Below are 12,975 nucleotides of genomic sequence, written 5' to 3'. Positions count from 1 at the left end.
GAAGCGGTTGATGATGATGTGTCAGTGGATGTCACGTGGGTGCCTGCTAGAAGAGAAGAAGAAGAGGGGGAAAGTTCAGATGGGGAGACAGAGAGGAGGAGGAGGAGATGATTTGGAAGCATGGGGAGGTCGTCTCAAGGAGCTAGTGGCACAGTCAGACAGCATGCATCGTCACCAGGGGTCAGCCAGACAGCACGCAGACGCCCATCAACGCATGCTGTTGCCACCACGAGAATGCCATCATCGCAGAGCTCAGCAGTGTGGCATTTTTTTTGTGTTTCTGCCTCTGACAACAGCAATGCCATTTGCAACCTGTGCCAAAAGAAACTGAGTCGTGGGAAGTCCAACACCCACCTAGGTGCAACTGCTTTGCAAAGGCACATGGTCTCCCATCACAAACGCCGATGGGAAGAACACATGAGTAGAAGCAGCACACAAAGTGAAACCCGCCCTCCTCCTCCTGCTCCAGCATCTTCAGCCACGTCAACCAGTGCTGTCCTCCTTGCCCCCTCTCAACCATCCTCCACTCAGTCTCTCTTACGTAGCAGTTCCTGGTCATCTGCCCACAGTCAGGTGTCTGTCAAGGACATGTTTGAGCGTAAGAAGCCAATTTCTCAAAGTCACCCTCTTGCCCAGCGTCTGACAGCTGGCTTGTCTGAACTATTTGCCCACCAGCTTTTACCATACAAGCTGGTGGAGTCTGATGCTTTCAAAATTTTTTTATCTATTTGGACACCGCAGTGGAAGATACCTGGCAGAAATTTCTTTTCACAAAAGGCAATCCCAAACCTGTACTCTGTTGTTCGAAAGGAAATTATGGCATGTCTGGCACACAGCGTTGGGGCAAGGGTCCATATGACCATGGATAGCTGATCTGCAAAGCATGGTCAGGGCAGGTATATCACCTACACTGCGCATTGGGTAAACCTGCTGACTTCTGACAAGCTTGGAATGCGTGGCTCTGCAGAAGAGTTGGTGACACCGCCATGACTTGCAGGCAGGCCTGCTGCTACCTCCTCTACTCCTCCTACTCCCTCCTCTTCCATAACCTCTTCCTCGGCTGAGTCCTCTTCAACTTCTGCATCTTGCTCCACATCTATGGCACCCCCCCAGCTCCCCAGGGACTATGCTACATCCCGGGTACGGCAGTGTCACGCCGTCTTGGGGTTGACTTGCCTGAAAGCGGAGAGTCACACCGCACCAGCACTCCTGACCACCCTGAACGCACTGGTGGATCAGTGGCTGACTCTGCACCAACTGGAGATTGGCAAGGTTGTTTCTGACAATGGAAGTAATTTGGTGGTGGCACTGAAATTGGGCAAGTTGACACATGTGCCGTGTATGGCACATGTGTGTAATCTAATTGTACAACGATTTGTCCATAAGTACCCAGGCTTACAGGACATCCTGAAGCAGGCCAGGAAGATGTGTGGCCATTTCAGGCATTCCTACATGGCCATGGCGCACTTGTCCGATATCCAGCGTCGAAATAACCTACCAGTGAGGCGCTTGATTTGCGACAGCCCGACACGGTGGAATTCAACACTCCTAATGTTTGACCGCCTGCTACAACAAGAAAAAGCTGTTAATGAGTATTTGTATGACTGGGGTGCTAGGCCAGCTTCTGGGGAGCTGGGGATATTTTTTCCAAATTACTGGACGCTCATGTGCAATGCCTGTAGGCTCATGCGTCCTTTTGAGGAGGTGACAAACCTTGTCAGTCACACAGAAGGCACCATCAGCGACATCATACCATTTGTTTTCTTCCTGGAGCATGCCCTGCGAGGAGTGCTGGATCAGGCAGTAGATGAGCGTGAAGAGGAAGAGTTGTGGTGTCCATCACCCTCACAAACAGCCAAATCAGCATCGCTTGCTAGACCTGCAGCAAAGCAGGAAGAGGATTGAGAGGAAGAGGAGTCAGAGGATGAATGTGGCTTTGAGGAGGAGGAGGAGGAAGACCGAGCACAACAGGCATCCCAGGGTGCTCGTTGTTGTCACCTCTCTGCAGGGCCGCCATCAGGGGGTGACAGGGGTGACTCCTGTCAGGGGCCCAATGAGCCAGGGGGGCCCCATGAGGCAAGAACTAAAAAAAAAAATTTTTTTTTTTTTTAATTTTGGAAGCCACCAGTGGGTACTATAGCAGAGTGCTAATTGAGCATGGGAAATGTTATTACAAGGAGTAAAGTATTAGCATTTGAGAGGATTTCTTAGTGTGCACTAAACCACTATGCTCAGTGTGAGATAGACTTGGCACTTTGTACAGTGTGTGCCTGAGTCAGACGGCAGATCACTTTCATTTGAAGAGGAGGTAGGACTTACTTTGCAAATGTTTTTTATTTCTTTGTGCAATTTTGGAAAGTAACTTCAGTGTGGTAGTAGTTGTATGGTGGGGCTAGGGGTCCATAAAAACACATTTTTTTAGCAGCAGTGTATTTATGATTATTTGACAATGTTGTAGAAATTCTATATTTAAAACCATGCAGAAATGTTTCCTCCTCAATACACAAATGGTAGGTGCCCTTTGGCAGATATGCTTTATATATATATATATATATATATATATATATATATATATATATATATATATATATTACATTCCAGTTTACTGCCCCTTTATGCAAGGACTTTCCAGATGCAAGGAGGCATTTTATCTAAGATTTTTACATCTGCATAAAATTTTATAGCTCAGTGTTTGAAATGAGACAGGTTAACTTAAAACTGTTCAGTTTACACTACAGCTGACTTAGTTTTGAAATACATACCAACAAGCCTAAATCCTGCATTTAACCAGATCTAATGGTATGAGTACCACAGCTTATGGTTCCACCAAGACCATATAGAGTACAGCATTTTCAAAATCCATAAGTACAGCTGACAGATGGGAAAATTTGAACACTATATTTGAAGTGGTGCTCTTGGTTGGGGAAAATGGGAAAAAAACAAACAAACATATGTCAACCTTTTAAAGGTACTTTTCTTCATCTAGCCATCTACCCAGCTCATTAATGTACAATTTTGAATTCACAGAATTATTTTTGTTTGCACATTTACAAATATGATTCTTTAAAAAGTGATCTCTTAATTTCTGCATTTTTTTTTATCATGCATGTCACACACTGTTGATTTAGGGGATGCAAGGTGCATAAATGTTTCCTCCTGTGAGTGTTTCTGTGGGTGTATGTGTTTATGTCTTTGTGCTTTGGTTTGTGTCTCTATGTGTATGTATTTTTTATCTGTGGGTCTCTCTGTGAGGGTGGGTGTTACCGTGTGTATGTCTTTGTGCATTTTCTGTGGATGTCTGTGAGGGTGTGTGCATATGTCTTTGAGCTTTTTCTATGGGTGTTTCTGTGAGGGTGTTTGTGTGTATGTATGTATGTATGTCTGTGTTTTCTGTGGGTGTCTCTGTGAGGGTGTGTGTATGTCTTTGTGTGTTTTCTGTGGATGTCTCAGTGAGGGTGTGTGTATGTATGTCTTTCTGTGTTTTTCATGTGGTTATCTCTCTGTGTGTGTATGTCTTTGTGTGTTTTCTGTGGGTGTCTCTATGTGTGTATGTGTGTATATGTCTTTGTGTGTTTTCTGAGGCTGTCTCTGTCAGTGTTTCCTTGGGTGTATGTGCAAGTTTGAGTTTGTGTGTGTGTGTGTGTCCATTGTCTGTTCCTTTTTAGGACATTTTGACCTTACTACTAATTATTCACATCTTTCTACAGACTTTGAGACTAACAAGACCTTTCCGGAAGTAACCACTCCACCATTTAACCTTTAAATTATTGTTTAGGCAGTTCAGGGCCCTTCCTTTCAGCCACTGCATGCTGTTGTCATCATTTAGTTGTCATCTTCCTTTACAAAAAGATAATCAGAACTCCATATTTTGTTTTCTAAATCTCCTTTTTTTTTACAAAACTGTAGTTTACCTCATTACTTGTCAGGTCAATGTAAATAAGTGCTAAGTGTCTGTTTGGGTTTCTGTGTCTGAGTGTGTTTCTTTGTGTGTCTGCTAGAGTGTCGATATGTGAATCCTTATGTGTGAGTGTGTGTGTGTGTTTCAGTGTATGAGTGTGTCTGTGTATGTTACTACCTTTACAACATTTCCAAGTTTAAATAGACAATTAAGAATAAAGTGCATATACATTTTAGTCACTTGGTCAAAAATTGCACATGTCAAAGGAGGGGGGGGGCCCTGATCAATGGTTGAGTCAGGGGCCCCAAAATTTCTAGTGGCGGCCCTGCCTCTCTGGTACCCGTGGTGTTGTACGTGGCTGGGGGGAAGAAGATACCATCAGTGAGATCAGTGAGGAGGAGGAATGGGACATGATTAGCTCGGCATCCAACCTTGTTCAAATGGGTTCTTTCATGCTGTCGTGCCTGTTGAGGGACCCTCGTATAAAAAAGCTGAAGGAGAACGACCTGTACTGGGTGTCCACGCTCCTCGACCCCCGGTATAAGTCGGAAAGGATGGAGCATTTTAAGAATAAATTAAAAACTATGCTTTACACAGCGTATAAGGGTGATGTCACAGCACCACGGGAATGTAACAGGGGAAGAGATGAAATTAATCCTCCTCCTCCTCCTCCCACGACCACGGCGGCAAGGACAGGACGCATTCCTTACGTCTTGTTGATGGCGGACATGCGTACCTTTTTAACTCCCATGCACCATCAGAGCCTTTCGGGATCCAGCCTTAGAGAAAGACTCAACCGACAGGTAGCAGACTACCTAGCTTTAAATGCGGATCTCGACACTCTCAGGAGCGATGGACCCCTTGACTACTGGGTGTGCAGGCTGGACTTGTGGCCTGAGCTATCCCAATTTGCAATGGAACTTCTGGCCTGCCCCGCTTCAAGTGTCCTGTCAGAAAGGACTTTAAGTGCAGCAGGAGGTTTTGTCACTGAGAAGAGAAGTCGCCTAGGTCAAAAAAGCCTTGACTATCTCACTTTTATAAAAATGAATGAGGGCTGGATCCCGAAGGGACTGACATTGGGCGATACATTTGAATAAAAAAGGCCTGATGGTGAGATGAGCTGGCTTGGGCTACAACTGGTACACAGGCTGGCCTTTTTTTTTTTGTTATAAAGCCAGAGGACTTGCTTGACTTATCCGCCAACAACTAGTGTTCAAGCCACAAGATTTTAGGGCACTTTATAAATGTTTTACAAACATCGATTTTTCTGGCTGCTGCTACAGCAGTTGCTACAACAATACCCAAATTTTTCAGTCATTTGTACATTCCTAATTTTTCTGGCCTCTGCTGCAGCTCTGTGGGTACAAAACTCAAATAAAAAAAATAAGGCACATAACAGTGATTAAACTGTTACGAATAGTACAACTTTGCACACCACTCATATCTGGTGGACCATTAAATTGAACATGCCACAAAGGAGGAGGACCGACCAAGCATCTTTATCCGTCTCTTGGTTGCTCTAAATTATCTCCGTGTTCCATCTATGCCATACCTGTACTCTATTGTGCAAAAGGGTGGCATATGTGGTTTTTCATGCTGTTGTGCCTGTTGCGGGTCGTGGCCCATGGTATAAAAATTCTGAAGGAGAACGACCTGTAATGGGTGCCCCAGCAAATTTTTAGAAAAATGTTCCTGGTTCCACTCAATTATCTCCGGGTTTCTAAAATGGATGCCATACCTGTACTCGCTTGTGCAAAAGGATGGCATATGTGGTGGTGTTTCCTGCAGTTGTTTCTGTTGAGGGTGCTGGACCCTCTTATAAAAAGGCTGAAGGAGAACGACCTGGGAGTCCAAGCATGGTTTTTGGGGCAATTTCACTTTTCCAAACAATTATCTGTGGGTTTCTAAAATCAATGCCGTACCAGTACTCTATTGTTCAAAAGGATGCCATATGTTCTCTTTCCTGCTGGTATTTTGTTTGAGGGTCCTGGACCCTCTTATAAAAAGGCCTAAGGAGAAAGAGGTGTACTGGGTGTCCACTCAATTTTATTTTCTATTTCACATTTGCCCAAAATTATCTCTGGGTTTGTAAAATCAATGCTGTACCTGTACTCTATTGTTCAAAAGGATGCCATACGTCCTCTTTCCTGCTGGTGTTTTGTTTGAGGGTCCTGGACCCTCTTATAAAAAGGACTAAGGAGAAAGAAGTGCACTGGGTGTCCATCGAATCATTTGTTTGATTCAAATTCCCGGTTGCAACACATTATCTCCGGGTTTCTAAAATAAATGCCTTTCCTGTAATCTAATTTTCAAAAGGATGCCATATGTCCTCTTTCCTGCTGCTGGTTTTGTTGAGGGTCCTGGAGCCTCTGCTAAAAAGGCCTAAGGATAAATAAGTGTACTGGGTGTCTAATCAATGTTCTTTTAGATTTCCCGGTTGAAACAAATTATATCTGTGTTTCTAAAATCAATGCCTTTCCTGTAATCTATTATTCACAAGGATGCCATATGTCCTCTTTCATGCTGTTGTTTCTGTTGAGGCTCTGGGAGCCTCTTATAAAAAGGCCTAAGGATAAAGAAGTGTACTGGGTGTCCAATCAATGTTTTTTTTCTATTTCCCGGTTCATATAAATGATCTCTGGGATTCTAAAATCAATGCCTTAACTGTAATCAATTGTTCACAAGGATGCCATATGTCCTCTTTCATGCAGTTGTTTCTGTTGAGGCTCCGGGACCCTCATAAAAAGGCCTAAGGATAAATAAGTGTACTGGGTGTCTAATCTATGTTTTTTTAGATTTCACGGTTGCAACAAATTATCCCCGGGTTTCTAAAATCAATGCCTTTCCTGTAATATATTATTCAAAAGGATGCCATATGTCCTCTTTCATGCTGTTGTTTCTGTTGAGGCTCCGGGAGCCTCTTATAAAAAGGCCTAAAGATAAAGAAGTGTACTGGGTGTCCAATCAATGTTTTTTTCTATTTCCCGGTTCATATAAATGATCTCTGGGATTCTAAAATTAATGCCTTAACTGTAATCAATTGTTCACAAGGATGCCATATGTCCTCTTTCATGCTGTTGTTTCTGTTGAGGGTCCTGGAGCCTCTGCTAAAAAGGCCTAAGGATAAATATGTGTACTGAGTGTCTAATCAATGTTTTTTTAGATTTCCCGGTTGAAACAAATTATCCCAGGGTTTCTAAAATCAATGCCTTTCCAGAAATCTATTTTTCGAAAGGATGCCATATGTCCTCTTTCCTGCTGCTGGTTTTGTTGAGGGTCCTGGAGCATCTGCTAATAAGGCCTAAGGATAAAGAAGTGTACTGGGTGTCTAATCAAGGTTTTTTTTAGATTTCCCGGTTGCAACAAATTATCTCTGCGTTTCTCAAATCAATGCCTTAAATGTAATCTATTGTTCAAAAGAATGCCATATGTCCTCTTTCCTTTTTTTTTTTTCTCGGTATTTTTGTTTATTTTAGAAAATTTTATGCACTTATAGGTTCACTAAGATTAGGACTTTGCACACTGCCATTTTCCATGCAGCTTTTTGACATGTCGTGTGATATGACTAGAAGAATGGTATGTTTTGAATCTGCTGAGCATGATAAAAAAAAAAAAAAAAATTTAACTTGAGTTACTAACGTAAGCATGACTTCAGGAGTCAGGTGTGGTCCTAGGTAGTGGTTGTTAGCAGATTATTTTTAATGCAAATTGCAAATGCCACAGCGTGCATAAAATGTGCGTCACTAGTCTTCAAATCTTACCTTTTTAATGCCAATTGATATTGCCACAGCTGGAACAACAGTAAATAACATGTGCATCACCACAGTCTCCAAAGCTGTTGTCAGATGTATACAAAAACACTGATAAAGTATTCCTTTCGGGGCGCAAAGAGATGGCTACCGGAACGCTCCAGGAACTTCCCAAGAGTTGCTGTCTTGTGTTTCTGGTGATGTTGGAGACATCTGGGTAGTGTACAGGGAGGCCCAAAATCCTCTACATCTCTGTGCACCACAGGACAGGACGTCCTTGTCATCCATAAGCACATGAAATTGCTGGCATTTTCCTTGCTTCAAGAAGTTCAGCTTTTGTGGTGATAGTACAGAATTTAATAAACTTTGGTTTCCTACCATATTCAAGACAATCTTGTAGTTCAATCTAAGGACTTGCTGTGGGAAACAGTGGCCTGTCCATACCAGGAAGATGATTTAGACAGAAGTAATGAGCTCTGCTTGCAGGTGACACATGTTTATCGTCAATCATCAAAGGGGTTGCGTGCAGAATATGGCGGATGGCCCCTTATTCACATGTTTGTCCAGAGCCACAACATTTGCAAACAGCCAGAAGAAAGGTTGGTTCTCACCAGCCTTAAGTTGCGCTTCATTTACCAAATGCTGATATTCAAAAAACAGACAAACAGTGCCTTAAAAAAGACATTTGCGATATGGATTCACCAGAGCAAGGTCATTGCAAGTACTTCCCACGATAACAAAATTAAAATTCCACAACTCCGCAATCTTCCCCTTCACATTATTATTGTCACACTCCCTAGGACAGCTCCCTGCTCTTGTTTTTGTTGAGGGTCCTGGAGCCTCTGCTAAAAAGGCCTATGGATAAAGAAGTGTACTGGGTGTCTATTCAATGTTTTTTTAGATTTCCCAGTTGCAACTAATTATCTCTGTGTTTCTAAAATCAATGCCTTTCCTGTAATCTATTATTCAAAAGGATGCCATATGTCCTCTTTCATGCTGTTGTTTCGGTTGAGGCTCCGGGACCCTCTTATAAAAAGGCCTAAGGATAAATAAGTGTACTGGGTGTCTAATCAATGTTTTCTTCTATTTCCCGGTTGCAACTAATTATCTCTGTGTTTCTAAAATCAATGCCTTTCCTGTAATCTATTATTCAAAAGGATGCCATATGTCCTCTTTCATGCTGTTGTTTCGGTTGAGGCTCCGGGACCCTCTTATAAAAAGGCCTAAGGATAAAGAAGTGTACTGGGTGTCTAATCAATGTTCTTTTAGATTTCCCGGTTGCAACTAATTATCTCTGTGTTTCTAAAATCAATGCCTTTCCTGTAATCTATTATTCAAAAGGATGCCATATGTCCTCTTTCATGCTGTTGTTTCTGGTGAGGCTCCGGGACCCTCTTATAAAAAGGCCTAAGGATAAAGAAGTGTACTAAGTGTCCAATCAATGTTTTTTTTCTATTTCCATGTTCATAAAAATTATCTCAGGGATTCTAAAATCTATGCCTTACCTGTAATCAATTGTTCAATAGGATGCCATATGTCCTCTTTCCTGCAGGTGTTTTGGTTGAGGGTCCTGGACCCTCTTATAAAAAATTAAAAAGGCAAAAGGATAAAGAAGTGTACTGAGTGTCCAATCAATGTTTTTTTTTATTTCCCAGTTGCAACAAATTATCTCTGGGTTTCTAAATTCAATGCCTTACCTGTCATCTATTGTTCAAAAGGATGCCATATGTCCTCTTTCCTGCTGGTGTTTTGTTTGAGGGTCCTGGACCCTCTTATAAAAAGGCCTAAGGATAAAGAAGTGTACTGGGTGTCCAATCAATGTTTTTTTCTATTTCCCGGATCATATAAATGATCTCTGGGATTCTAAAATCAATGCCTTTCCTGTAATCTATTATTCAAAAGGATGCCATATGTCCTCTTTCATGATGTTTTTTCTGTTGAGGCTCTGGGACCCTCTTATAAAAAGGCCTAAGGATAAATAAGTGTACTGGGTGTCTAATCAATGTTTTTTTCTATTTCCCAGTTGCAACTAATTAACTCTGGGTTTCTAAAATCAATGCCTTTCCTGTAATCTATTATTAAAAAGGATGCCATATGTCCTCTTTCGTGATGTTTTTTCTGTTGAGGCTCCGGGAGCCTCTTATTAAAAGGCCTAAGGATAAAGAAGTGTACTGGGTGTCCAATCAATGTTTTTTTCTATTTCCCGGGTCATATAAATGATCTCTGGGATTCTAAAATCAATGCCTTTCCTGTAATTTATTATTCAAAAGGATGCCATATGTCCTCTTTCATGCTGTTGTTTCGGTTGAGGCTCCGGGACCCTCTTATTAAAAAGGCTTAAGGATAAATAAGTGTACTGGGTGTCTAATCAATGTTTTTTTCTATTTCCCGGTTGCAACTAATTATCTCTGGGTTTCTAAAATCAATGCCTTTCCTGTAATCTATTATTCAAAAGGATGCCATATGTCCTCTTTCATGATGTTTTTTCTGTTGAGGCTCCGGGAGCCTCTTATAAAAAGGCCAAAGGATAAAGAAGTGTACTGGGTGTCCAATCAATGTTTTTTTCTATTTCCCGGATCATATAAATGATCTCTGGGATTCTAAAATCAATGCCTTTCCTGTAATCTATTATTCAAAAGGATGCCATATGTCCTCTTTCATGCTGTTGTTTCGGTTGAGGCTCTGGGACCCTCTTATTAAAAGGCCTAAGGATAAATAAGTGTACTGGGTGTCTAATCAATGTTTTTTTCTATTTCCCGGTTGCAATTAATGATCTCTGGGTTTCTAAAATCTATGCCTTTCCTGTAATCTATTATTCAAAAGGATGCCATATGTCCTCTTTCATGATGTTTTTTCTGTTGAGGCTCCGTGACCCTCTTATAAAAAGGCCTAAGGATAAATAAGTGTACTGGGTGTCTATTCAATGTTTTTTTCTATTTCCTGGTTGCAACTAATGATCTCTGGGTTTCTAAAATCAATGCCTTTCCTGTAATCTATTATTCAAAAGGATGCCATATGTCCTCTTCCATGATGTTTTTTCTGTTGAGGCTCCAGGAGCCTCTTATAAAAAGGCCTAAGGATAAAGAAGTGTACTGGGTGTCCAATCAATGTTTTTTTCTATTTCCCGGGTCATATAAATGATCTCTGGGATTCTAAAATCAATGCCTTAACTGTAATCAATTGTTCACAAGGATGCCATATGTCCTCTTTCATGCTGTTGTTTCTGTTGAGGCTCCGGGAGCCTCTTATAAAAAGGCCTAAGGATAAAGAAGTGTGCTGGGTGTCCAATCAATGTTTTTTTTTATTTCACAGTTGCAAAAAAATTATCTATGGCTTTCTAAAATCTATGCCTTACCTGTCATCTATTGTTCAAAAGGATGCCATATGTCCTCTTTCCTGCTGTCGTTTTTGTTGGGGGTCCGGAACACTATTCTAAAAAAGCCGAAGGAGAACGACCTGTACTGTACTGGGTGTCCAATCATGTTTTTGTTTTCAATTTCACGGATCATAATAAATATCGCCGAGTAACTAAAATCAATACCATACCTGTACTCTGTTGCTCAAAAGGATGGCATATGTGGTGTTTCATTCTGTTGTGGTTGTTGAGGGTCGTGGCCGTGGGACAGCGTATAAAACGGCTGAAGGAGAACAACCTGTACAGCCTTGCTCCTCTTTTTAGGCAGGCCAGCTCTTTGCATACATGCCCACAGACTCTGTAACGCATGCCTCTTTTAGGGAGAGGTGCAGCCATAATGCAGGGTCAGAACCTCTGCCTGCAACTGTTATACTCGACTTTGTGAAAGGAAGTAACCTAACCATGGTTCCCTGCACGCACGTATTGTTGTTATATTTTGGTGAGGGTAATCATGATGGCCATGTAGACCACCACCAAGAGTCCTGGAAGTAACAGGGATGAGATGAAAGAGCTAAGAATAGTACAACTTGAAACAACAGAGTTAGCCATTGGTGTTAGTGCAAGACCGCTTGGCTTTTTTTTGGCTTTGGGTGCGGCTAATCATGCAGGCCATATAGAGCTGCCACCATTCGGTGTTGTATCAGGTATTAAACTAATAAGAACAGTACTACAAAATACAACCAATGAAGGGCCTTATGAAGACTGAGCCAAGGTTGGATTGTAGTATTTGGTTAGGCTAATCATGATGGCCATGTAGACCACCACCGAGAGTCCTGGAAGTAACAGGGATGAGATGAAAGTGCTAAGAATAGTACTACTTGAAACAACCGAGTTAGCCATGGGTGTTAATCCAAGACCGCTTGGATTTATTTTTGTTTTGGGTGCGGCTAATCATGCAGGCCATATAGAGCTGCCACCATTCGGTGTTGTATCAGCTATAAAAATAATAAGAACTGTACTATCAAAATACAGCCAATGAAGGGCCGATGAAGACTGAGCAAAGGTTGGATTGTAGTATTTTGTTTGGCTAATCATGATGGCCATGTAGACCACCCGTAACAGGGATGAAAGTGCTAAGAATAGTACTAATTGAAACAACCGAGTTAGCCATGGGTGTTAGTCTAAGACCACTCCACTTTTTTGGGGGTTTGGGTGCAGCTAATCATGAAGGCCAGATAGACCTGCCACCATTTGGTGTTGTAACAGGTATTAAACTGCAAAGAACAGTACTACTTAACACAACCTACTTACCATGGGTCCCAGAGCATATGTTTGGTTATTATATTTTGTAAGGGTAATCATGCAGGCCATATAGACCTCCACTGATAGGGTGAGTATGAGTAACAGCTATTAAAATGCTAAGGACATTACTAATTAACACAACATAGTTACCATGGGTCGCAGACCAAGAGCAGATGTCTTATTATTATATTTTGTATGTGTAATCATCCAGGCCGTATAGACCTCACCAAATAGGGGGAGTTACAGAGATTAAAGTGCTAAGAATGGTAGTACTTAAAACACAACCTAGTTAAAATGGGTAACAGACCGCATGTCTTATTATTATATTTTTTCAGGGTAATCAGGCAGGCCATATAGACCACCCCCGATAGGGGGGGTTAACAGGGATTAAAGTGCTAAGAAAAGTACTAATTAACACAAGCTAGTTATTATGGGTCCAACACCGTGTGTCTTGATTTTATACTTTGTCAGGGTAATCATGCAGGCCATATAGACGTCCCTTGATAAGGGGAGTAACAGGGATTACAGTTATAAGAATAGTACTACTTAAGACCAGATGTTTTATTATTATACTTTGTCAGGCTAATCATGCAGGCCATATAGAGCTCCAACAAAAGGGGGGGTAAGAGGGATTCAAGTGATAAGAAAAGTTTTACTTAACACAACAAAAT

The sequence above is a fragment of the Bombina bombina genome, chromosome 5 (assembly GCF_027579735.1).
Source record: "Bombina bombina isolate aBomBom1 chromosome 5, aBomBom1.pri, whole genome shotgun sequence".
Classification (NCBI taxonomy): domain Eukaryota; kingdom Metazoa; phylum Chordata; class Amphibia; order Anura; family Bombinatoridae; genus Bombina; species Bombina bombina.
This window is presented reverse-complemented; position numbering follows the sequence as displayed.